Genomic DNA, 23,977 nt, shown 5'->3' on the forward strand with positions numbered 1-23,977 from the left:
ACAGAAGGTACTCCGAAGCCCTGGGGGTTGAAGGAAAAAAAACACACACACCTCTGCTCTTTTCAAAATGGACCGCCACTTTCAGGAGAGACTTGAAAGGCAACTTTTGTGAAATAAACTGACCAGCTAGGAAGAGTCTACTCCAGGCTGTGCCTAAGAACTCGTGGTCGCACTTAAAATACCGCATTCTGTCCTTTACAACAAAAAAAAAACACACAGTTTGTCTTAAAGTGCACATCTCACTTTTACTACGTGGAGAGAATCTCACTTGGTACAGTTTTTTTTCTTTAAAGATTTATTTGAGAGAGAGAGAGAGAGAACATAAGCAGAGGGAGGCAGAGGGAAAGGAAGAGAATCTCGAGCAGACTCCCCACTGAGTGTGGAGTCTGACGCGCGGCTTGATCTCAAGACCCCGAGATCATGACCTGAGCTGAAATCAAGGGTCCCATGCTTAACTGACTGAGCCACCCAGGTGCCCCAACTTGGTACAGGTTTTAAGCACTGATGAATTTTGTCCGTAGCCTCTCTGATTCACTCTCAAATAGTTATCAAGCATCTTCTCTACTTCCATTCCCAAACTTCAGCTTCAAATCTAAACAGTGCTTAAAGGTAAACAGACTGCGCATATTTGAAATAACTGAAGAAAAAATGCCAGAACATGCTCTATATGGTAAAATATAGAAAACAACAGAAAGAGAGAAAGAGCAAAAGGAGAAAGAAAAAGAGAAGAGAAGAAAAAAGAAGGCAGGAAGGAAGGAAGGAAAGAAAGACAAACCATTTAAACAACAACAAAACTTAAAAATTTAAATTCACCTATTAGAAAACAAAAGTCTTCACATTGGGTAAAAAATCAAAATCAAAATCAGGGGCACCTGGGTGGCTCAGTAGGTTAAGCACCCGGCTCTTGATTTCGGCTCAGGTCATGATCTCGGGGTGGTGAGATTTTGGCTCAGGTCACACTCTCAGGGTCACGAGATTCTCTCTCTCCCTCTCCCTCTGCCTCTCCCCCCGCTCTCTCTCTAAAATAAATAAATAAAATGTTTAAAAAGATCAGACAGTGGCAAAAATATGAGTAAATAATTCTTAGATAAAAGCGCTTACTAGGTTTTAAGCAGCATGCAAAGCGCTGTATGTACACTAAACCGTATAAGCTTCATAACAGTCCAGGAGCTGGGCTCAACTGAATGACGAAGTAGGGAAGGATTATGTAATTTGCTCAGGGCCACAATCAGTAAATGGTAGAGTCAGATTCTTAGATCCTGTCTGTCAATAGATGGCAGCTACCCCGGTGGTGAGCACCGCGTAGCGGATAGATGTACCGACTCACTTTGTCGTACACCTGAAACTAACACAGCATTGTGTGTCAACTATACTTCAATAAAAAAGTAAATTTAAAAAATCATGTCTGTCAAATGCATATGGATAAATAATATAAATAAGAACAATAACAAGGTGATTTATTAGATATTGAACATTGTACCTTACACAATAAAAATGCAACTTCCTTCTGATTTGACTGTGATAATTTCCCCAAAGCACGAAACACACAGATCCCATTCTGTGACCACAATGCAGTCAAAGCAGAAATCAACCAAAATTCCAGAAAATTGAATTATGAAACTAAGAAATGCACTTCTAAGTAACTTATTGCTCAAAGAAGAAAATTAAAGATGCTATAATTACACCAATAACTTTGAAAAATAATTAGCAGTGATTTAGAAATCCAGAGATTTTGAAAACAATATATCAAAAGTACGGAATATTCCCATAGCTGTACTCACAATAATTCATAGCTATAAATATTCTTCTTATTAAATATGAAGAATGAAAGCATACATTACTTAGACTATAACTCAAAAAGCTAGCAAAGGGCAAAACAGATCCAAGGAAAACATAAATAAAGAATTAGTAAAGATTAAATCAGAAACTTATGATTTAGGGACCAGAAGAAATAACAAACACTGAAAGAGGTAGTTCTGTGAAAATGCAATAAAATATATAAAGCTCTGGCTAGTCTGGCCAAGTGTAGTGCAGAGAAGTAAATATATGAAGTAAAGAATGACAACGGGAATGTGACCATAGCTATGGAAACAATTAAAAATGCGAAGATAACACATTTAGAAAAATTATATAAATGCACAAGGAGAAACATAAAATTTTACAGAAAACAGTAAAAATAATTTAAGAAGTATAAATAAATGTAAATGTATACCTTATACCTTGTTCATGGACAGGAACCGTAAACCCTTAAAATAATCTATGTATTTAACATGTCCCAATAAAAATACTGGAAGGATATTTTTGGAACCAGCTAAGCTGCTTCTCAAGATCAAGCACACACACACACGCACGCACGCACGCACACACACACACGCGCGCGCGCCCAGCGAATACCCAAGATAATCCTCCCCAGAGTGATCACCAGCTGTGGCAGATTTTTTTCAAATGTGTTATGAAGCTCCAGTAATTAAAGCATTTTCACACCATGAATGAAGAGACAGACACAGTAGTGAAACCAGAGAGAGGGTCCCAAGATAGATGCTAATGACTCGGGAACTTAGTATAGGATGTGATATTTCCAATCAGTGGGTAAATGGTAGAATATCGACTATTTGGGAACAACTGACTAGCCCTTGGGGGAGACTATCTTCAACAGGAGAACCTAATCCTATGTGTGTACTCGGCTTTGGCAGCATAACCCGTGAGTATGAATCTCCCACCACAGCACTGAGTTGTCACAAGCCACCAAAAATGCACTGTGAACTAGAAATTGTGTGGCATGATCAAGGCAAGGGTGGGAAGAGCCATGCCTAGGGCGCTACCCTGATTTCACTCGAACAGTAGGGGTTGTGACTGAGTGGTTGCATTAATCAGGGTTCTCCTGACAAACAGAAACAATGGCAGATCTATATCTCTAATAATTATATGAGATAGATCACATGTATGATATAATCTAATAATATATATTAGATAGAATCCAGTCATATATATTAGATATAGATACATATCTAGTATATCTGTTGGATCTAATATATATTAGAAATTGGCTCATGCTATCGTAAAGGCTGAGAAGTCCCATGCTCTGCCATCTGCAAGCCTCACACGCAGGAAAGCCAGTGATGTGATTCAGTCAGAGGCTGAAGGCCTGAGAACCAGGAGAGCCAATGGTTTAAGTCCCAATCTGAGTCCAAAGGCCCAAGAACCGGGAGCAAGTGATGATACAGGATGTTCCAGCTCATCCATAATAATCACCATGAGCAAATTTCCCCCTCCCTCCTCCTTTTTGTACTAGTCTGGTCCTCCCCTGATTGGCTGATGCCTACCCATCATGTGAGGGTGAGGGTGAGGTGAGGGTAACCTCCTTTACAAAGTCTACCAACTCAAGTGCTGATCTCTCCCAGAAACAGCCTTACAGACACACTCAGAAATAATGTTTTTCCAGCTATCTGGGCATCCCTTAGCCCCGTCAAGTTGGCACATGAAATTAACCATCGCAATGGCAGGCTGGAGCCTTCTGATATGATGGCTTTACGTCCCTTCTAGCACTTAGCACAGGACTGGGCACGGCCTATGAAATCCGTAATAGGATTACATCTAAACTGAAGTTTAATCTCATCATTCAACCCAAAACGAACATGAGAACCATTGCATCTGTGTCCAAAACTAGTTAGGAAAACTTGATTAAAAGCAGCAACTGGCTATTTGAATTCTTTGTCGAGCCCTACAAAACGTATTAGGTATGTGAAGACACCCTTCTTTTCAGGAGAGAACTATGAAAACAGGGTTTAGACGTTTGAGGGGTATCAGGAAGGCTTGGATTAAAGAATTGCTTAGCTCTCTTCCAACTTTGTTTTTATCCTGTCTTCACCAACGACTTTGTGACTTGGGTTCCGTGCAAATGCTTCGGGGAGAAAAAGTACTTGATAAGAGACTTCAACTACTTCGACGACCCTGAGAGATCTTTGTCACTGAGTTGATGAACAGTACTAGCCATGACCATCCACTTACTCAGCTAGATGGCCGAGAATCAATTAACTCACAATACAGTTATGTTAATAACATTATATGGAGTTTCAAGTTGTAGGAAGTAAGGGATCACGTGGCGTTTGATTAAGAATTGGTGATAATGAAAAAGAAAAACTGGTTTCCTCCTGTCCTCTTTAGGCATTTTCTAATATCCCTTCTTTCAGAAGCTCCGCACTCCTGCGTTACCCCCACATCCCCTCTCCAGCACTGAGCCAAAGTGAACTATTTCTGGTTCCCCTAATAAAACGGAGCAGCTGGTCTTAACCCAGTTCATCAGGAGCCACGTGTATTATTGAACGAAATCACACTGAAGTGTGACTAGTTCCAAATATATGTCTCCCATCCTTAATTCGGGTAGTAGGGCAAATTAAAGTAGCAATGCAGTGGGAGGAAGGAGACAGAATCTAGGCCAGGAGATCAACCACAGGCAGGCTGCGCTTCCCTGAGAGGTTGTCCTGGAGTCTGCTCTCCTAAACTGTCCTGCTCTTCACAGCCGAACCTGAATAATTCCTCAACGTTCTAAGATTCTTCATAGTGGCCCCCCAGTGAGGAAATAACATCAGGACTCTAGCCTCCAAGTAGAAGGTGAAGGATCAGAGTCCTCTTGTTTACATGAGTCTTTCGTCAGTTGGTTTTTTTCCAAGTCTGGGCTCACCTGCATTTGTGCTAAGAGCTGCCGCACTGGTATTCACAATTCTCTTTCTTATTTCTAATTTTTTTTTAACATCTTTGGCCTCAGATAGTTATTTCGTATGGTTCAGGTTTCTAACGATCGTATTTATACATTATATAAAAGGGCAATGCTAGCGAAGCTAAAGCAAACGAGTATTAGGAACAGAGCGTGCGCAATGCAGACAAGCTAGCGGAGCGAATTCCTTTCTTCCTGTCTGGGTGGGAATGGGGGGGGGTAGGAGAGCGATGATATTTTGGTCTCAACAGCATTTCATTTCTTTAGAAAAGGAAGCAGGGGTCAAGGAAGGCGAAAGCCACACTTCCTTTCTGTCAAGCAACTTGTGACTTTAGTGATGCTGCCGTCCCCAGATGTCTGGTAGCCTAGCCTCTTCGCTGTGGCTATTTCTCCTAATGTGCTGGCCTCACTCAGGGACTACTGTGAAAAAGATGGGATGATTGGGACCGTGCAGACGGCACCTCATCAATCAAAAGTCGTTTTTGACTGGAAAAGAATAGGTTGCCAAATCTCTGGGAAGCACATCTCAATAGGACGTGCATAATTCATTTATTCTTAAAAACCCTCTTACACTTCCCTAAAATGTAGTTTATCTTGTCTTGGATATCTTCAAAAGCCAGCATACTTCTGATCAACTTCAGATCACATAACTTTATTTGTTTTTCTATTTAGCAGAGTCCAATCAAGCTTTTTTTCCCCCCTCCAGTCAGTTCCTGCAGTAGTCAAATAGAGCTTGAAAATTCTACCCTAAGGAATCATTTTCTTGTTTTAGGAAGCATTTTTTAAAATGAAGGACTTGGTCAGGGAGAGAGACTGACACTGTTTTAGTAAAATTAATGAAATAAAACAAAATCCTACTGCCCAAGATTAACAAGCTCAGGTTGACAGAAAGGTTCAAATAACCTGTGATGAATCAAAAATCGGCATATTAGAATTGTAAAGCATTGGAATTGACTTTGAAATTTAAAATGATGATCCCTCTAGCCAAAATTTATCCCATTAATAAATCCCCATAATATAGAGTTTAGTACAATCTAGATTATACTAATGTAACATAAAATATGTTATACCAATATAATACAGTATAATCTAGGTTAGTATAACATAGTATACTATAATAAAATGTAGATTACCTCTAAACAAGTGTCTCCTCTCTATCCCTCTACACACACACACACACACACACACACACACACACACACCTGTATGATACTGAAAATTCAAATTTGATGCCACACGTTATTACTTACGGACTTTGAGAAAGCTTAATGTCACAATACTTGTAACAAAAGTAGTTTCAGATCACAGTAGGCATTCAGGTCCTTTTTTGCCATTTCTGAAGGTAAATATTGCTCTCTAACTTTTCAAAGTGTAAAGTATTATGTCTTCCTGTCCATGAACGTTCTCAAGCACAGGTAGTATATTTTAGCAAAGAGTTTCTTTTTTATTCCTGAAATTGCCTCTTTTCTGATTCTGACTTAATCTGAATTGATTTATGTGATAGTCAGGTAAGCAGACATCCTGAGGTGAGAGCTATTTCAAGAAGAGGGCAGTGAGAAAACAAGTATAACAATTGAGTCAACAATCACAGAGATCCAAAAGTTGGTGTGAAATAGGGCTGAGAAAAGTTCGAGTTTACTCTGAATTCTTTTCTTTTTCTTTGTTTTTTTTTTAAGATTTTATTTATTCATTTGAAAGAGAGATAGAGATAGCAAGAGAGAGCATGAGCGGGGAGGAGAGAGAGAAGCAGACTCCTCACTGAGTGGGGAGCCCGATGCAGGCCTTGATCCCAGGACCCTGAGATCATGACCTGAGCCCCAGGCAGACACCTAACTTACTGAGCCACCCAGGCACTCCCCCTGAATTCTTTTCAAGGCCTTCTTGTATCATACAGCAATACTATAACATGATGGGTTTTTCTTGAATGCAACATTGCGTTTATTATCCGCAGTGTCAATTTCCAAAAACACATTGAGCCCATAAGCCCACCTGAATGAGAAGAAACATGGTCAACAATAAAGCAAACATTTTGTCTCCATACTAAGCTAGACTTTCATTAAGCAAAAGTCCCATTTGATTTAGCTGTGAATCAGACTTAATAGTCCATAGCAATCTAATCAAGGGCAAGAGACCTTGCTAATAGTTGAACTAAGATGGCTTATTTGCTATGTTGGACCATTGAGACAAAATCTGAGATAATAGAGCTCCAGGTTCCAACAACCATAGTATTTATTCTGTCTTCTTTGCCTCTGGAACAGCGTTTCTCAAGCTGAAGTTTAGTGGCATTCTGCTTAAGAGATAGTCCTCAAAAGATGTGTTCTCTGGTCATCCATGGTTGCTCTTTTCCATGTCTTAGTCCCCATTGGACGTTCACCATGCATACCAGCATATTTAAATGTCTAAGAATTCTTCCAGTAAAGAATTGTTTACCTAGCATTTGCCAAACTCGGTTAGCCTAGCATTTGCCAAACTTATTTGACCACAGAAGTCAATATTTTTTTTCTTGTGACACCAACTAACATCTCGTGGAATTATTATTTCAAGAAAGACCTTTGTAGTGGATGTTGTGATGCACTCCAGATTCCACTTAAGGACTGAAGGGCTTATTCCCCAGCTTCTAGGAATGCTGGCTGACTGCATTCTGCTGCCAGTCCTCTCCAGAAATGCCATTAGCTAAAGAGAACCGCGTCTCCCAAGTTCATAACCCCTTCCCAGGGACAACATGCATTCACGACTGGTCAAGTAGCAAGTAGAGAGGCTTGACAGCTCATCACAATGTGGGGAACTCTAAAGGAAGGTCCCAGTTTCTGAGTTCACCTTGGCATTGGCTGAGACCTTTGTTGAGACCGTTACACAGCTCAACTTCCCTCTGCAACCACTCTGGGTTTCTTCCCTTCTTTTCTTATTTCTTTTCTTTCTTTTCTCTTCCCCTGCATAGTTGTTGATCCTGAGAGTACCGCTTAATAAATTTCCTGAATGCTCGTCTCTATCTCAGACTTTACTTTTGGAAGAGCCCAACCTACAAAACATTTCAGGACACTTAGGTCTAATGAAAACTACCGATGGAAGGAAAGCGGGAATGCACACTGAGTCGTGTGGAAAGAAACCATTCCCGACTTCGGAAGAAGATTTCTAGAAACCAGAGAGTGAACAATGAACTTCCACTTATTTTATTTTAATCAGCACGGGATTGGAGTGCCAGTGGAGAAGTGCTAGGTTATATGAGAAATCCATAAACACAGCTGGCTCCCTAGCATTTCTTGATTCTAAACCAGGAATATAGAAGCTGTGACAGAGGCCAAATCAATGTCAAACCTCTATCTTTCTTTACTAAAAGTAATGTCTTGAGACTATAAAAAAAGAATGCCTTTCTTCTCTAGTCACTCCTGGCTTAATAATCTCTGCTCTGGCTCAACTAAAGTAGTGAGTGTATATATGAAATTTATGTATAAATTTACATTTGTATTTGGATATGATTTTAGGAATACTAAAATACTAATATCTATCTATCTAAAACATGATTTATTAAGTATTAGGTACACATTAGATACAATTCCTGCCTCCAGGAGACCTATAACTTTGTTGAAAACAAAACTAGAGAATATAAAGCATTACGCTTTGGGGTTTAGATCAGCGGTTTCCGAACAGGGTGTCATGATCAGTTGTAAAGTGTGTCACAAATAATTTAGTACTAATAAAAATGTATCAACATATGAAAATTACTCTTTAACAAATAAAAGCAAGTTTAAGGTAATTGCTTTAATAATATCACTCACTGAATCCAATATGCTTCCTTGAGTGGAAGAGAGAGAGAAAGTTATTGCTAGTTTATTGGAAATTGTTCATAATCCTCGATAAATGCATGGAAGTTTGTCTTATAAGTGAATTCATCAATCATATGTGACACATGGGGGAGGACCTCTGGTTTAGACCATAAATGCAATAAATTTTCATAGACCGGGGAAATCAGTTTGGACTAGAGGCATATAGGAAGGCTACTGAAATGATCTTTGTTCTGTTAAGAATCTAGCAGACCTGAAGGGGCAAACCATGGCCATAAATTGAAATGTATAACTTGTACAAATCTGGATCTGTAGGCTTGAAATATGGAGTGGTTTGGTTTAACCCCACTGAATTTTAGCATAGGTTTCTTTTAAATATAATGAGATCGTTAGCAAGACTTTTCATGTTGCCCTGCAATTGGCAATGAAACTTCAAAGAGGGAGAAAAGCATCTCTAAATATTTACATATTCTTAAGAGACCTAACAATAGCTGGGTCCAAAACCTCTCAGAAAAACTTACAAAAAGTAGACGAATTGACCGTAAAACCACTAGCCACTGCCCCAGACCTCTACTCCTTGACCAATCCATAGAAGACCAGAGGAGCGGGAGACAAGAGCGGATTAGTAGGATTGTCAACACTGACAGTTTGCAACACTTTTTCCTTTTTTTTCTCTATGTAGGAAAAAGTGAGAGTTACTCCTTCCCAAAGTCAAGTGAAGGGAAAAGCCAAGAGAATAAGGGCTCCCTGCAAGAAAACGAAGCTGTTACCTGATTTCCTACCTGGATACTTGCCGAGCTACGAACTACAGGCCCATCTCTGTGCATCCATAAGAACGAAGCGGACCTTGATGAGGGGTTCTTGGGAGAGCCTGATCTATTTCTCTATGAATTGAAGTCTATACATGAACACATAGGTGTTGCCTGCTTATTATCTAGAGATTTCTGAAGGTGAAGGTTTTCAAGAGTAGCTTGCAGCGGAGGGGTAAGAAAACACCATGATATACTTTTCCAAGGATGAGACTAGCCCCTGATGCTTGAAGGCCTGGAATAGAACTTCAGTAGTGCCCATGGCCCAGCATGAGGAAAACAGAGCTTATAGAAGGAGACAGAGCCAAGAAATGTAATACCATGAACAGAGAAGGGAAGGGTATGGATCGTAATAAGCAAGGCCTTTCACAGAGGCTTCTCTTCAGGAAAGGAAGCTAAGATGAGGCTGGATATTGGCCTCACCACCCCAAGAAAATGATACCAACCCCCCATGTAGACTGCTGCACCAGTAGAAGATGGAGCCAGCTGAAGCCAGAGCAAATCCAAACAGGCCTCTTTATCAACAGATGACCAGTTGTAGAAGAAAAGGGGTGTCTGGTTGGCTCAGTCAGAAGAGCATGCAAATCTCGGGGTTGTGAGTTTGAGCCCCATGTTGGATGTAGACGTTACTTCAAATAAATAAATAAAATTTTAAAGAAGAAGAGGAGGAGGAGGGTGAGGAAGAGGAGGAGGAAGAAGAAGAATCCTGCCATCTCTCTTATTCCCCCTCTCAAACCCAATACTAGAAGAGTTTAGACCTTAAAAAGGAACAGGATCCCAACTCCTCTCTAGCCCTGCCCTTCCGTCCACCCACATTATGCCCACTTGTCTTCTCTAAGTCCTCCAAGCGTAAGGCTAACCAGCAATGGATGAGGGAAGAATTTTATAGCAGACACACGATTGAAGGGTTAAACTGAATTGGGCTGGGCTGTTGATTTTTTAAAAGTGCCTCAAAAGTTATGTGAGATTCCCAGGAAATTATTAAGAAAAAGGGAAGGAAGTGTCCGCAGAATAGAATGAAATCAGGGATAGGAAAGTCACAAAAACATCTCACGTTTCTCCTCCACGGCATGACAACTGCCAAAACAAGTTATGAGTATGCTCTTTGGTGGTTAGTATGGGGCAAGATCTGCAAGAAATGCACAGTACGGGGCACCTGCATGCCGCAGTTGATTGACCGTTGGACTCTTGGTTTCGGCTCAGGTCACGATCTCCGGGTCATGAGATCGAGGCCCACGTTGGGCTCCCCGCTCAGTGCAGAGTCTGCTTAAGATTCTCTCTCTCCCTGTCCCTCTGCCCCTCCCCCCCCCACACTCATGTGCATTCTCACTTTCTCTCTAAAATAAATAAATAAATCTTTAAAAAAGAGAGAGAGAGAGAAATGCACAATACACATGGGTTTGTTGATAAAGAAGACAGTGCTTGGCCGAAAGCAGGGCCCAGGACAGACAGACTGTACTAGCAAGAGGTCATGCTCCCCGGTGAGATGTTTTGTTCCAGCAGAGAAGGAAGAGGAAGGGAGTGGGTAGGAAGGAATAAAAGAGGGAATGAAAAAATACACAGTGCGATGTTAACTGTGAAGACAGGTTAGGGTGTGTTTAGGGGGATGCTGCAGGATGGAGGCATTAATGAGGGAATGGGAGCCACAGAAGAGAATCAAAAGAAGGAGGAGAACAGACGAAAAGACTGCGTAGAGGCAGAACGCATATGATCCCTTGTGTACGTTTCAGTAAAAGTGCAGATGAGCGTATGTCTAATGAAAGCAAACAAAATGTTTAAAGGTATATATATACCTTTAAAAATTATTATAGGGGCGCCTGGGTGGCACAGCGGTTAAGCGTCTGCCTCCGGCTCAGGGCGTGATCCCGGCGTTACGGGATCGAGCCCCACGTCAGGCTCCTCCGCTATGAGCCTGCTTCTTCCTCTCCCACTCCCCCTGCTTGTGTTCCCTCTCTCGCTGGCTGTCTCTATCTCTGTCAAATAAATAAATAAAATCTTTTAAAAAAAATAAAAAAATAAAAAAAATGAAAATTATTATAAGAAAAGAGAGCAAAGGCCTTATACAAACCCGAAGGAATGTTGTCCATGAGCATTTAGCGGTTTACATAATGAGAAGTAGAACAGATGGGACACCTGGGTGGCTCAGTTGGTTAAGCATCTGCCTTCAGCTCATGATCTTGGGGTCCTGAGATCGAGCCCCATATCAGGCTCCCTGCTGAGCAGGGAGTCTGCTTCTCCCTCTGCCTGCTGTTCCCCCTGCTGCGTGCTCTCTCTCTCTTTCTGACAAATAAATAAACAAAATCTTTTTTAAAAAATAATAAAACAGAGTAGGTCTGCTCACCTGGGCAGAAGGGGCAAGAATGGAAATCCCCTCAAAGTTGCATATGCTCAACGGCCTAGAAATTCCACTTCAAAGTGGCATTTATCCCACAGACAGATCCCTACAAGGACTCAAGGTTACAAAGCTGTACCTTCAAAATACAGAAAAGAACACGAGAGTGTGATTCTTATGTGCTCTTGCACAAAAAAAGAAAGGAAAGATGGCCAAGACATAGACAGTAGGCCAATGAGAGAGAGAGACGAGAGAGAGGTGGTGTGAACACCTGGTTTGATAAAGGGATGTGTCTTGCAGCTTTGGTTCCGTTCCCCTTGCTGCGGGGTTTCCTGCTGTGGTGCTTTATACACGGAGGAAAGTGTGAATCCAATATGCCATTTATGATTCTGTGGTCCTGAATTCATTACTGTCCCAAGAAACCAATAACCCATAAAATCCGGAGAAAATGGGTATTGCCTGCTTCTCATCTGTTCTGTTTCCCACATAGAGAATTATTTCTCTAAGAATGGATATCAGGGTTTGAGCAAATAAACTGGAATCTCACAGCAAACACTTATGGGGGCCCTGAATCATATAATCAGACCCTGGATCTCTGGCTCTGTCTACGCACGCCAAATCTCAATACTTGAAAATATCCAAATATTCAACTGTTTTCCACTCTTCACCCAAATGCTTCACGTAGATAGAAAACACACGCCTTGGGGCGCCTGGGTGGCACAGCGGTTAAGCGTCTGCCTTCGGCTCAGGGCGTGATCCTGGCGTTATGGGATCGAGCCCCACATCAGGCTCCTCCGCTGGGAGCCTGCTTCTTCCTCTCCCACTCCCCCTGCTTGTGTTCCCTCTCTCGCTGGCTGTCTCTATCTCTGTCAAATAAATAAAAAAATCTTTAAAAAAAAAAAGAAAGAAAACACACGCCTTTATTGAGCACCAGACCCCCAGGCTGAGTCAGAGTGGGGAAGAAAAGATATAGAAAATGTGATATTTGAGGAACTCAAAAGATACCTCAGTGAGCCTAGGCCAAAGTTAGGCTTTCTACCTCTGCAGGATTCTGTAAGTGGTATCCCATCCTTGATTTTCCTAGACGTGAGGTAACATCAGTCATCTCTTAGCTCAGAAGCTAACACAAGCCAAGTGATCATTTACCCAGCTCTCTCTCTGACCCTAAATATCATTTGAACCACAAGGCCTATAGGGAAATCTAAACCTTTGGTTATTTATCCTCTAGCTCTTTGCTATAAAACCCTTGATTCATGATTCAGTAGCATAGGTGCCTCTGCGGTACCTTTAAGAAATGCAGAATCCCAGGCTTCTATCTCTAACCTATTGAATCAGAATCAGCATTTTGATATCCGAACGCTCAGCAACACAGGTTGTCAAACCTCACCGAAGCAGAATTGCACCCAAGTATTTAGTCTCGGATTGCTGTGGGTGCAGGCACTTTTTAAAAATATTTTCAGGGTGCCTGGGTGACTCAGTCGGTTAAGCAGTTAAGCGTGCAACTCTTGATGTCGGCTCAGGTCATGATCTCAGGGTCTTGAGGTCAAGCCCTGCATCAGGCTCTGCACTCAGCGTGGAGTCGGCTTGAGATTCTCTCTCCCTCTCCTGCTGCCCCTCCTCCTCATTCGCATGCGCACACTACCTCTAAAATAAATAATTAAATCTTTAAAAACTATATTTTCAAAAGTTTCTCCTCTGATTCTAAGGTGCATCCAGGGTTGACGTCACTGCACGTTCCTGCTCACGTTTCTCTGTGTTCTACACACATCAGGTGGCAACTCCAGGTGAAAAACACCCTTTGCTCGGAAGCAAGCAAATGTCTTTGCTATCGCTTTCACTCATTCAAAAAATACTGAGCGATTACTCTGTTCAAGGCACCACGGCAGCTGCAGAGAATAGCAGCGTAAAGGAGAATGCCTCTGCCCCCGCTGTCATGGGCTTGGCATTCTAATGGGAGAGAAGGGGGGAAATCCCGAGACAATCAAGTGCAGGGTGAGGCTGAGTCTTTTGGTAGAACTACCGTGATTAGAAAGGAGACACAGAGGTCACTAAACAATTATAGGGTCAACCTTTCCTTCAGATAAATATTTGAAAGTGAAACACCCAGATCAGTACATCCTCTATTGTACCCGGCTCTCAGAGATGAAATTAAGATTACTGTCCTCAAAAAAGATGTCGTGGGCCGGAAACTTTCTGCCGCGCTATCTGAAGCCGAATTTACCACCCTCCCCCGAAGGGTGACCTGCGTGTTTCAGGCCAGAAAGAAATAGCAATTTTGCCTCCTAAACAGCCAATCAGGATATTTACCACTCAAGAGCCATTTAAGAATCACAGTAAAACTTGGGTGCCATCTTCACGCTGCCCTATCCCACTAATCACCAGATTGGCCGTTGTGACTGAAATTGGCCAGTTCCGTTGACGTATGCAAGAATCTGGTCTGTCACTTGGTCAAATAGAATTACCAGATAGAATTAACAATGGATTTCTTTGATTCCATGTTGTAGACAAGATTATGAGCTAAAAAAAAACACAGTAAAATTCAAGTTACAAATAACCCCACTGCCACCCCTGATATTCACAATTAAGCAGTTTAGTGAAGTCCAGACAGACCTCCGAGATATTGTGGGTTTGGTTTCCAGACCAGCGCAATAAAGCAAGTCAAATGAATTTTTTGGTTTTCCAGGGCATATAAAAGTTATGTTTACACTAAATTGTAGTCTGTGAAGTGTGCAACAGCATTGCGTCAGGAAAAAAAATGTAGCTACCTAAATTTAAAAGAGCTTTATTGCTAAAAAATGCTAACCGTCATCTGAGCTTTCAGTGAGTCGTAATCACTGATCACAGATCACCGTAACAAACAGAAAAATAATGACAAAGTTTGAAATATAGTGAGAATTACCCAAATGTGACATGGAGATGTAAAGTAAGCAAATGCAATTGGAAAAAATGGCACCAAAAGACTTACTTGACACAGGCTTGCCGCCAACCTTCAATGTGTAAAAATGAGATATGCCTGGAGTGGTCAAAATCAAGGGCTTTAAAAGTAGAAAAAGGCAGATCCCAATTCTGGCGCTGCAAGTGAGCAGCTCTGTGGCCTTGGGCTCTTTGAGCCTTCGTTTACTCATCTCTAAAGTAGGAATAATCATGGTACTTACCTCCCAGAAGTGCTGTGAGGCATAAAGGAGCTCGTTTACGTAAAGCTTGTCGCCCTAGCTGGAAAAGAGTAACACTCCGTATTAAATGCTGTTGTCGTAATTGTTCCAAACTCTCTGAATACATGAGTCCCAGCCAATATTCAGCATCACTAGTTGAAGATGTTATACGGTCATATTTTTTCTATCAGAACCTATTGCTTTACTAAAAATATTTCTGTCTATAGTGAAACATGTGAAATGTTTCACCAGCATCATTAGACAAGACGACTAGAAAGAACTCCATTCAAACTCTTTTTAAACTTTGCCTTTGGTTTTGATCATGTCACAGATGAGTCCCTGCTGAGAACCAATACTTCCTGGGTCTGGGGAGGCTGTTAGTACCACATTTGGATCTTTATTTAAGTCATTACGCACCTCCCGTGATGTATAGATTTCAATTTAAGTGCACTTGGCTACCAAAGCCCTTTGCTTAAATTAGCAAAGGATTGATTTAAAATACTAATAAAAGTCAGTGTTATCTTAATGAGTATCACGATACTTACAGAACAGCCTAAATCCTATATCCATAGCGACTTAGGACGAGAAACTGATTATGATCACAAATAAATAGATATTAGCCATAGGTCAGACTTCCTTTCCTTTTTTTTTTTTTTTGGTTTTGTGACCAGAATAGCTTCATATAAACAAAATAATTCTTCTTCCTTATCTTCATGTTCCTTCTGCCATATTAATTAAGATTTGACATGTCCCCGTGTACTGCTTATGGCAAAACGAGATGAGTGAACTGATTCAAATCAAACAGCTGACTTTTCACCCAAATCCCATGCCAAAGACAAACTGAGCTTTTGAGAGTTTGGAGATGTGAGTTTATTTACACTCTACTCTTCTTTTCCCTTGCAAATATCTTGGTATAATTTTCGTTTTCTGTATTTTGTGGTTATTGGAAGTGTAAGGGATTTGGAGAGTTTATTTGAGTTAGTGCAGTAGAAACTTGATGTAAGTCATCTTGTTTTTTAAAAAAAATTACAGAAGGGGATATCAGTGTCAATGTGGAGATAGCTACACATATTTGACAACCCTATGATGTTTCAAATAGTCTTTGCAATAGCCCAACACAAAAAATTCAATTACAGAAAAAAACAGAGATCAAAATAGGCACGAGTTTGGAACTCTGGGCCCCTAAACTTTAACCCCAGCTATACATAAGATTGTTTTAGAGAAGAGAGTCAATCTGTGGTCCTTACTCTCCAATGTTTTCCCACAGCCAAAAAATGAGACTAGGAAATTGGCTGGAATTATACTATTAACGTTTTCGCTTTGCATGTCATATATGTGCATTTGAGCCGCCAGACGCAAGTATCTCGAAACTTCATTCAAATCATCCAAGATCTGTGCCTTCAAATGGTTTGCCATCTAAGGTTGGACAACCCGGAGAGGTCAGAGTTACAGTAATTTGGGAAACAATGACGACCCAAGTTGTCCCACTTCATCTTATTCTGGAGTAGAGTGAAAATGGAATGCAAAGTTAACTTGGCCATAGAGAGATCCTGTAACGCACAGACATCCTGGATAAGCCATCATCATCAATAACATTGTCACCTTTGCCATTTTCACAGTAGAATTTCAAGGATTATTATTCACATCTCAAAAGGTGTACTTCCTCTGTGGTCCAAGAAGCTTTCTTAGACCAGTGCACCCCAAAAACTGATGTAATAAAAATCACCTGGGGATCCCGTTAAAAACACATCTTTCTGGACCCCCGCCCCCAAGGGTTTTGATTCAGTCGGTGTGGGGTGGAGCCCAAGACTCTGCATTCCTAACAAGTTCCCAGGTGACGCTGATGATGCTGGTTCAGGAACCACAAACTGAGTAGCCCTGATCTAAAATTTCCTTCACTTTCTAACCTTCTCTCTTTCTCTTGTCTTATCTCAGGTAAGGTACATAACTTTCCCCTTGTCAAGTAAAGCCTATCACTTTCATTTCAGTCCCATCCCTATATCAATTACCTGCTGTATTAGTTAGGATTCACTTCAGCTGCAAGTGATAGAAAACCCAAAATAGTAGTGCTTTAAACAAGATCGAAGATTCCTCTGAGATACACATAAGCAGCCCCAGACTGGTAAGTTATCAGCTCCACGAGCGGCAGGTCCCAAATTCCTTCTATCTGGTTGCTCTTCCATCCCAACATACAGCTTCCACCTCAAAGTCTCATAGGCCAAGAACTATAGCTCTCGCCATTAGGTCCACATTCCAGCCAATGGCGGGGGGGGGGGGTGGATAGAAGGCATACTCCTTCCTTTTAAGAACACTTTCTGGAGGAGTGCCTGGGTGGCTTAGTCAGGTAAGCTTCTGACCCTTGGTTTCAGCTCAGGTCATGATCCCAGGGTCCTGGAATCAAGCCCAGCCAGTCTCCCTGCTCAGCCTGCTTCTCTCTCTCCCTCTGCCCCTTCCCCTGACGCATGCACTCTCTCTCTCGTTCTCTCTCTCTCAAAAAAATCAATAAAATCTTTTTTTAAAAAATCTAAGAAAACATGGCAAATAAGTAGTTGGCTATCAAAGGGGAGAGCCTTTCATCAGGAATCGTATTTTGAATGCAACCCAAAAGAAGCTCCCCTCTAAGAAGGACATTTTGACTCATTATGTGTCATAATAATTCTTGTTGTGAGGTGTATGTAGACAGAGGCACTTCGAAATAAGTGTGCTTAGCCATAACTAAATATCTCACAGAAATACATGTGAAATTAGATAATAAAGTCTTTCAAAGGAAATGTTGTATGTAACAAAGTATTTGGCACACACAGCAAATCATCTTATTTAATTTGTTTCTCAACTGTCTAGTATTAACTGCACCTGTCAATCCGCTTATATTTTTTAATGTATTACAGTCATTGCATCTTTGTATCCAGGAGTTCTTTCACTTAACTTTGGCCCAACATGATTGCTGCACCGAATGTTAAGAAGAAGAAGAAGAAGAAAGAAGAAGAAGAAGAAGAAGAAGAAGAAGAAGAAGAAGAAGAAGAAGAAGAAAAGGAGGAGGAAGAGGAGGAAGAGGAGGGGAGGAGGGGGAGGAGGGGGATTGAGGGGGAGGGGAGGAGAAGAAAAGAAGAAGGGGCAAGGGAGAAATTTTGTTGGAAATTGGATTTTTCTGAGTTTCTTCTCAAAACTTTTCAATGCTGGCGAGGGAAATAATATGAGAAAGACTTTTGCACCTATAAAGCCTATGGTTTTATAGTAAACCCAACTTGCTTTGGAGCCCCTTGACTGCAGAGGTGAGACCCTGTAAATCTGTCAAGCTAGGTGGGCCCGAACCACGGCTCAAAAGGAATTTATGATCTCTGGCACCTGCTTGTTATAATTAGAAACCTTGCTTTCTGACCATCAGAGATCTCTGATCTCTGCATGTCTTACTTCTGGCTCTTATCTGGCTCTTATTGTGGAACTTAGCATTCATCGGCCTTTTCTGACAATACTGGGTTCCTCAACTTCAGGCTCAGTGGTACTCAACCCTGGCTGCACATTAGAATCATACAGAAAGACTTAGGGGTGCCTGGGTGGCACAGCGGTTAAGCGTCTGCCTTCGGCTCAGGGCGTGATCCCGGCGTTCTGGGATCGAGCCCCACATCAGGCTCCTCTGCTAGGAGCCTGCTTCTTCCTCTCCCACTCCCCCTGCTTGTGTTCCCTCTCTCGCTGGCTGTCTCTATCTCTGTCGAATAAATAAATAAAATCTTTAAAAAAAAAAAAAAGAAAGACTTAACTACTATCAGTGCCTAGGCCCTCTCCCCAGTACCCTGATGCTACGGAGGAGGCCAGGGGTTGATAGTTGTAAAAGCTCCCCGTCTGACTCTCATCAGCAGCCGGGCTTGAAAATTTCCATTCTAGCTTCTTTTTCTGTTGAAGATAACTATAAACTCTACCTAGGGAACCCCTGTATTACCCTTTCCTGGCAGCAGACCACCCTGCCCTCAGTGGTCCCATGAAACTCAGTAAATCCAGGTGCCAGCAACAATCGTAATCCACTGAGTCAAAAATAATTTTTTTTGACAAGTGTTTACTCTTTCTAAATGGTCAGAGAAAGCTAGAATGTAGTCCCTTTCCTCCAGAGCCTCACAGGCTAGTGGAGGAGGCAGGGATGAGATTGTAGCGATATGATAACTGGTATGAATGAAATACTATGGGAATACAGAAGAGGAAGCAATTATCTCTCCGTAAAAGTCCGGGAAGACTTCCTGAAGCACAGCGGAGTCTCGAAGAATAAATGGAAGTTTACTGGGAAGGCGAGAGAAGATAATGGGATTCCAAGCAGAAGGGACAATCTAAGCAAAAACCCAAAAGATACTCTGTATAAATATTCTTGGATAGTTCAAATGTTTCATTGAAGAACAGCATGGAGGCGCCTGGGTGGTTCAGTCTGTTAACTGTCTGAGTCTTGATTTCAGCTCAGGTCATGATCTCGGGGTCGTGAGATCGAGCCCCACGTCAGGAGTTTGTTTGCCCCCACCCCCCCACTTGTGCTCCCTCTCTCTTTCTCTCTCTCTCTCTAAAATAAATAAATAAATAAAATCTTTAAAAATATAAAATAAAGAATAGCATTACTCCTAAGAAAAGTCTAAGACTTGGGAGTATTTTATATGCTTTTTTAAAGAAAACCAAAGCAACATCCAGTGACTGCAAAAAGCTCTATTATTTTTAGAAAAAAACTAAATCACCTTGATGGCCCTGCAAAAGAGAGGGGCTAATAAAACTGTAATAGGAAAGACAAGGATTATCTTTTGACATTTATCTTTAATATCATTTCAAGTTGTTTGCAAATTCTGCCTTTTGGCCAATGCAAACAATTATAATGCCCTTTATGTTGGTCTGTCTTTCTGTATGACTGGATGTTAACCACATTAATGCATTTCTTCTTGGTTCTTCCCTCTCTGATCTGAGCTATTTATACTTGGGATTAACTGACCCCAGCATTCATCTGAAGTCACAATCTTCTATCTTCAACGTGCCGAGAGCCCCAGGACTTTAACATAGCTGAATGTTCAAAATACTTGCTTTGTCGCAAACTGGTTCAACATTTTTGTAACGTATTGGCCAGTTTGGCTCTGGAAACATGCGTCACCAGCAGTTATGTTGTCTTGTTACTTGGTCTTAATCTCTGAGAACCTCATGCAACACATTCTTACAAAATGGCCCAGGGCCCACCATTCAAAAGACATCTGAGACAACAGTGAGGTTCATACCTTATACCCTTTCACATTTCTTCTTCAAAATCAAAATCCCTGGGAAACTTTTCCTGTTTTTTTTGTTAATCTTCCCACTAGGCTTAGTGGTGTATTACATTTAAAAATCTCAGGCCGAAAATTGAAGAGAGGCTTTTACAACCGAGAAATCTCCTTGACAAGCCCCTGGTGTTAGGTTAGCATAAAATGAGCTAGACGAGGGAGAAGAGGAACTTCTTCCATGGACTCAGAGTTAGGATATGCTTGAGCAGAAATAATACCTAAGCTGATACCCGCACACAGTTATTATGCAGAATAATGCTTTAGTGGCACAAAAGGTTAATGACAAAAAAAATCAGAAGAGAAAAACCGACAAAGTATTACAGGAATTAGGACGTGTGTGGCTGGCTCAAAGAAAGGGGAGATTATGACAACCCAAGATTAATTAGGCCAGCTTTTAAAGCTGTCAAATTGCAGTTTAGCTTCCAAAGACATCAGAGGGGCCAATGAAGCTGGCTGCCTTCAGTCTCTCCTTCCCAAATGTCTACCTGACCTTCACTTTTCTTTTCTTATACTCCAGTTCCTCAGTAAAGTTCAATAGGTAACTGCCATTGAACCTATTTCAACAGAATTATTAATAGCTGACTTCATTGGTGGTATGCCTGTAATAAGGTGTGCTCAAATATTTTCCCCCCGGTGTAACAAAAGCTATGTTTCCTTTCCTCCTTACAGTTATTTGAATGGTAAATAAGGAAAGGTGATATCCCAAACATCACAATAAACTTCAAACACTCTCAACCAACTCTTATATAGAATTTCTAGTACAATAGGGTAACATCCCCAATTCTTCACATAAGCATTAACCTGGTTTTTTATCTTCCTTACAGGATTTAACCATCTGTTCCAAAAATAAAGAAATATGAAATTCCAACCTTCTCAGGGTCAGCTTTGGTTGCATTGGTTTATTTAGGCTACCAAAGTTTTCAACGTTGAGAAAGGTGTAGGCAAGAGTTTTTACCAATAAATACAATAAACCAATAAAAAATACTAAAAACTTGCTTTACACAGAGTTTGATAACTTTCATAAAGTTTAATAAACTTCATTTCCTTAGGACTACCAGCAACCCTGTAAGTTGGGCAAGGCCAGTACGTTTGTCCCTTTTATAGAGGTAACTAAGCCCAGAGACATTAAAGACTTCCTAGATCTGAGACTCTGCTATTCATACTATAAGTCCAAGTGCTTCTGATGATCATGAAATCTTGAAAAATATTAAATTAGATCATCCACATAAGAATTTTAGCACAATGCTTGATGGATAGTATGTACTCAGTAAAACCTGCTATCGATCACATGGACTACTTATACCTTTTATTACTAGATTAATGACCTTGTCACTAAGATTCATAAACTGGTATTTCAGGACAAGTTTAAGAGAAATACAAAAGCTTACTAAGGATCTGACAGAGCAGTGCCCAACATCTGGTTGGAGACCAGATAATTTAATTGAGTGTGTTCAAATCCCATAAGAACAGAGTAAAAAACCCATGCACCAATCAGTCATGTCGTTGAGTTAAAGTCTTTCCTCAATGGTGTTATTTCTAGGAATCTATCCTAGGAGAAAAAAAAATCCAAAATACAGGAAAACTTGTCTGCACAATAATACTCATTGCATTTTTTGTGAAAGCAAAATGTTGGGAGAAAGCTAAATATATAAGAGAAATGAGCTACTGTGAGGTCGTTTGGATATTATTAAAAGGAATATACAGCATATGGAAATTATGACTGGGTTATAGTTCTAATGAAAGTTCTATATAAAATTATACTCCCAGGGGCGCCTGGGTGGCACAGCGGTTAAGCGTCTGCCTTCGGCTCGGGGCGTGATCCCGGCGTTTTGGGATCGAGCCCCACATCAGGCTCCTCTGCTGTGAGCCTGCTTCTTCCTCTCCCACTCCCCCTGCTTGTGTTCCCTCTCTCGCTGGCTGTCTCTATCTCTGTCGAATAAATAAATAAAAAAAATCTTTAAAAAAAATTATACTCCCAGTATATTCTCATCTAGACATAATAAGATACATAGACAAAGAAGGGAGTATGCCAGAATATTAAGGATGGTTATTCGTTGAGTTTTAGAATACCATAGCTTTCCATTTTTGTGCTCTTTAAATCTCAAAAATTTCTGCCAAAACACAGCGGAAAATGAATGCCAACTCTCAAGTAAATGAATAAGGCTAGTGGTCATCCTGTTTCCTGTTCCAAAAAAGGACTTTGCATGCTCTAGGTCCATAACCCGAATACCTACATGAGCGATTCTCCCGGTTCTGTGATACTTGATATGACTATTGACCCTGGTAACCTCCTTGGGCTTTATTGAAGAGCAACCAGGTTCAAGGTAAAAATACCATTCCAGTCTGAGGATTGCAGAGAGAGACACATGGAATATTCAGAGACTTGGCTAACCTTTTAAAATTCTTTAATCTAGCTAGCTAGTGATGTTCAGATCTGCATCTGCCATCTGAATTTTAGGGCTGTTGTGCTAAGCACACAGATGGTCTCTCAGTTGTCTGCCTTCTCGATTGCTCCCAATCAAGATCAGCTTCCACTAAAGCCAAAAGCAAAGCTGGTGAATGGCTGTCTACCCTGTTGGGAGAAGAAGCGGACGAAGCTGCGATCGTGTCCTCCGCTCACTAGTACTCCTCAGTGCGTGCTGTCTGACTCCAGAGTAAGTAAATTGCATGGAACCAAACAGAGCCATTGGAGGAAATTGCCTTCAGCTGATATCTTATATTGCTCTGTCTTGTCTCCAAGGTCTGTGAATAAGGTGAATTCACATCTTAAGGCCAAGTTCAGGAGGGTGTCGGCTCATCCGGAAGTTCCCAGGGAAACCTGGGCAAACAAAAACTATCACAATTAGTCTGTATTACCGGCAAGCCGCACTCCGCGCCTCCTCAGTGTTGGTTTCCTGAAAGCGTGAGAAGGAGACTCCTTGCCTATGTCCTTGCTGGATCTTCTGGAGAAAAAATACCGGCCTCTGAGGAATCCAGCGGTTGCACTTGCGAGCGTGTAGATTAGTGCGGCAGGAAGAGAAGTGGGTGCTTAGGTTTAGCTGGGACAGCTCAACAAAGTTTATAAAGAGATCACTGGAACCCAAGCATAGAGGGGAGTGGCTAATAAAAGAAATGGAACAGAGAATGGGGCAAAAATAGTATCTAGAATGGCTTCACCCTTGTTGACAGAGCAGCTGGAAGAGTCCTCTGGGTCCAGAGGATATTGCTACTCGGGAGCCTGAGGGCATTACGCCATTCCGACTTACTCCGTCTAGCGCGGCTGACAGAGGACTGGAGTTCTAGGCCAAGCCACAAAGGCAGGGTAAATAAAAAGGCAGACCAAGGATGAGAAATGGAACTTCTCAGTCCGTGAAGCAGAGAAGGACGTTGGCGGCAAGCAGTTGGCAATTGGGTCATTCCCATTACCTGAAGTATTTTTCTTCAAGGATGGCTCAGGGTTGGTTACACTCCCTAGCGTAGCTCATCAGTCTTCATACAGCTGACACCTCAAGGGCCCTTACTTTACCTGTAGCAAAACAGTTTTGTTGTATTCACTCCAACTGGCCGGCATGTGATATTGTTCATGACTCAGCTCTACGGAGAGAAGTCAACGCCTTAAAAGAATCTTCTGGTGGTTGCAGTGTGAGGGAACAAAGCGCAGGCTGGCAGCTGGAACACCCTGCAAATTAGCAGGGATCAGAGGCTAGGAGATGCAGAAACTTAGAGCTCATTCTGAGCAGAATATTTTTTATTTTTTTAAGATTTTATTTATTTGTCAGAGAGAGCGTGTGTGCACAAGCAGGGGGAGCGGCACAGGGAGAAGCAGGGTCTCTGCTGAGCAAGGAGCCTGATGCGGGACTCGATCCCAGGACCCTGGGATCATGACCTGAGCTGAAGGCAGACGCTTAACCGACTGAGCCACCCAGGCGTCCC

Source organism: Ursus americanus, chromosome X (assembly GCF_024610735.1).
Source record: "Ursus americanus isolate L20-20 chromosome X, mUrsAme1.1.p, whole genome shotgun sequence".
Lineage (NCBI taxonomy): Eukaryota > Metazoa > Chordata > Mammalia > Carnivora > Ursidae > Ursus > Ursus americanus.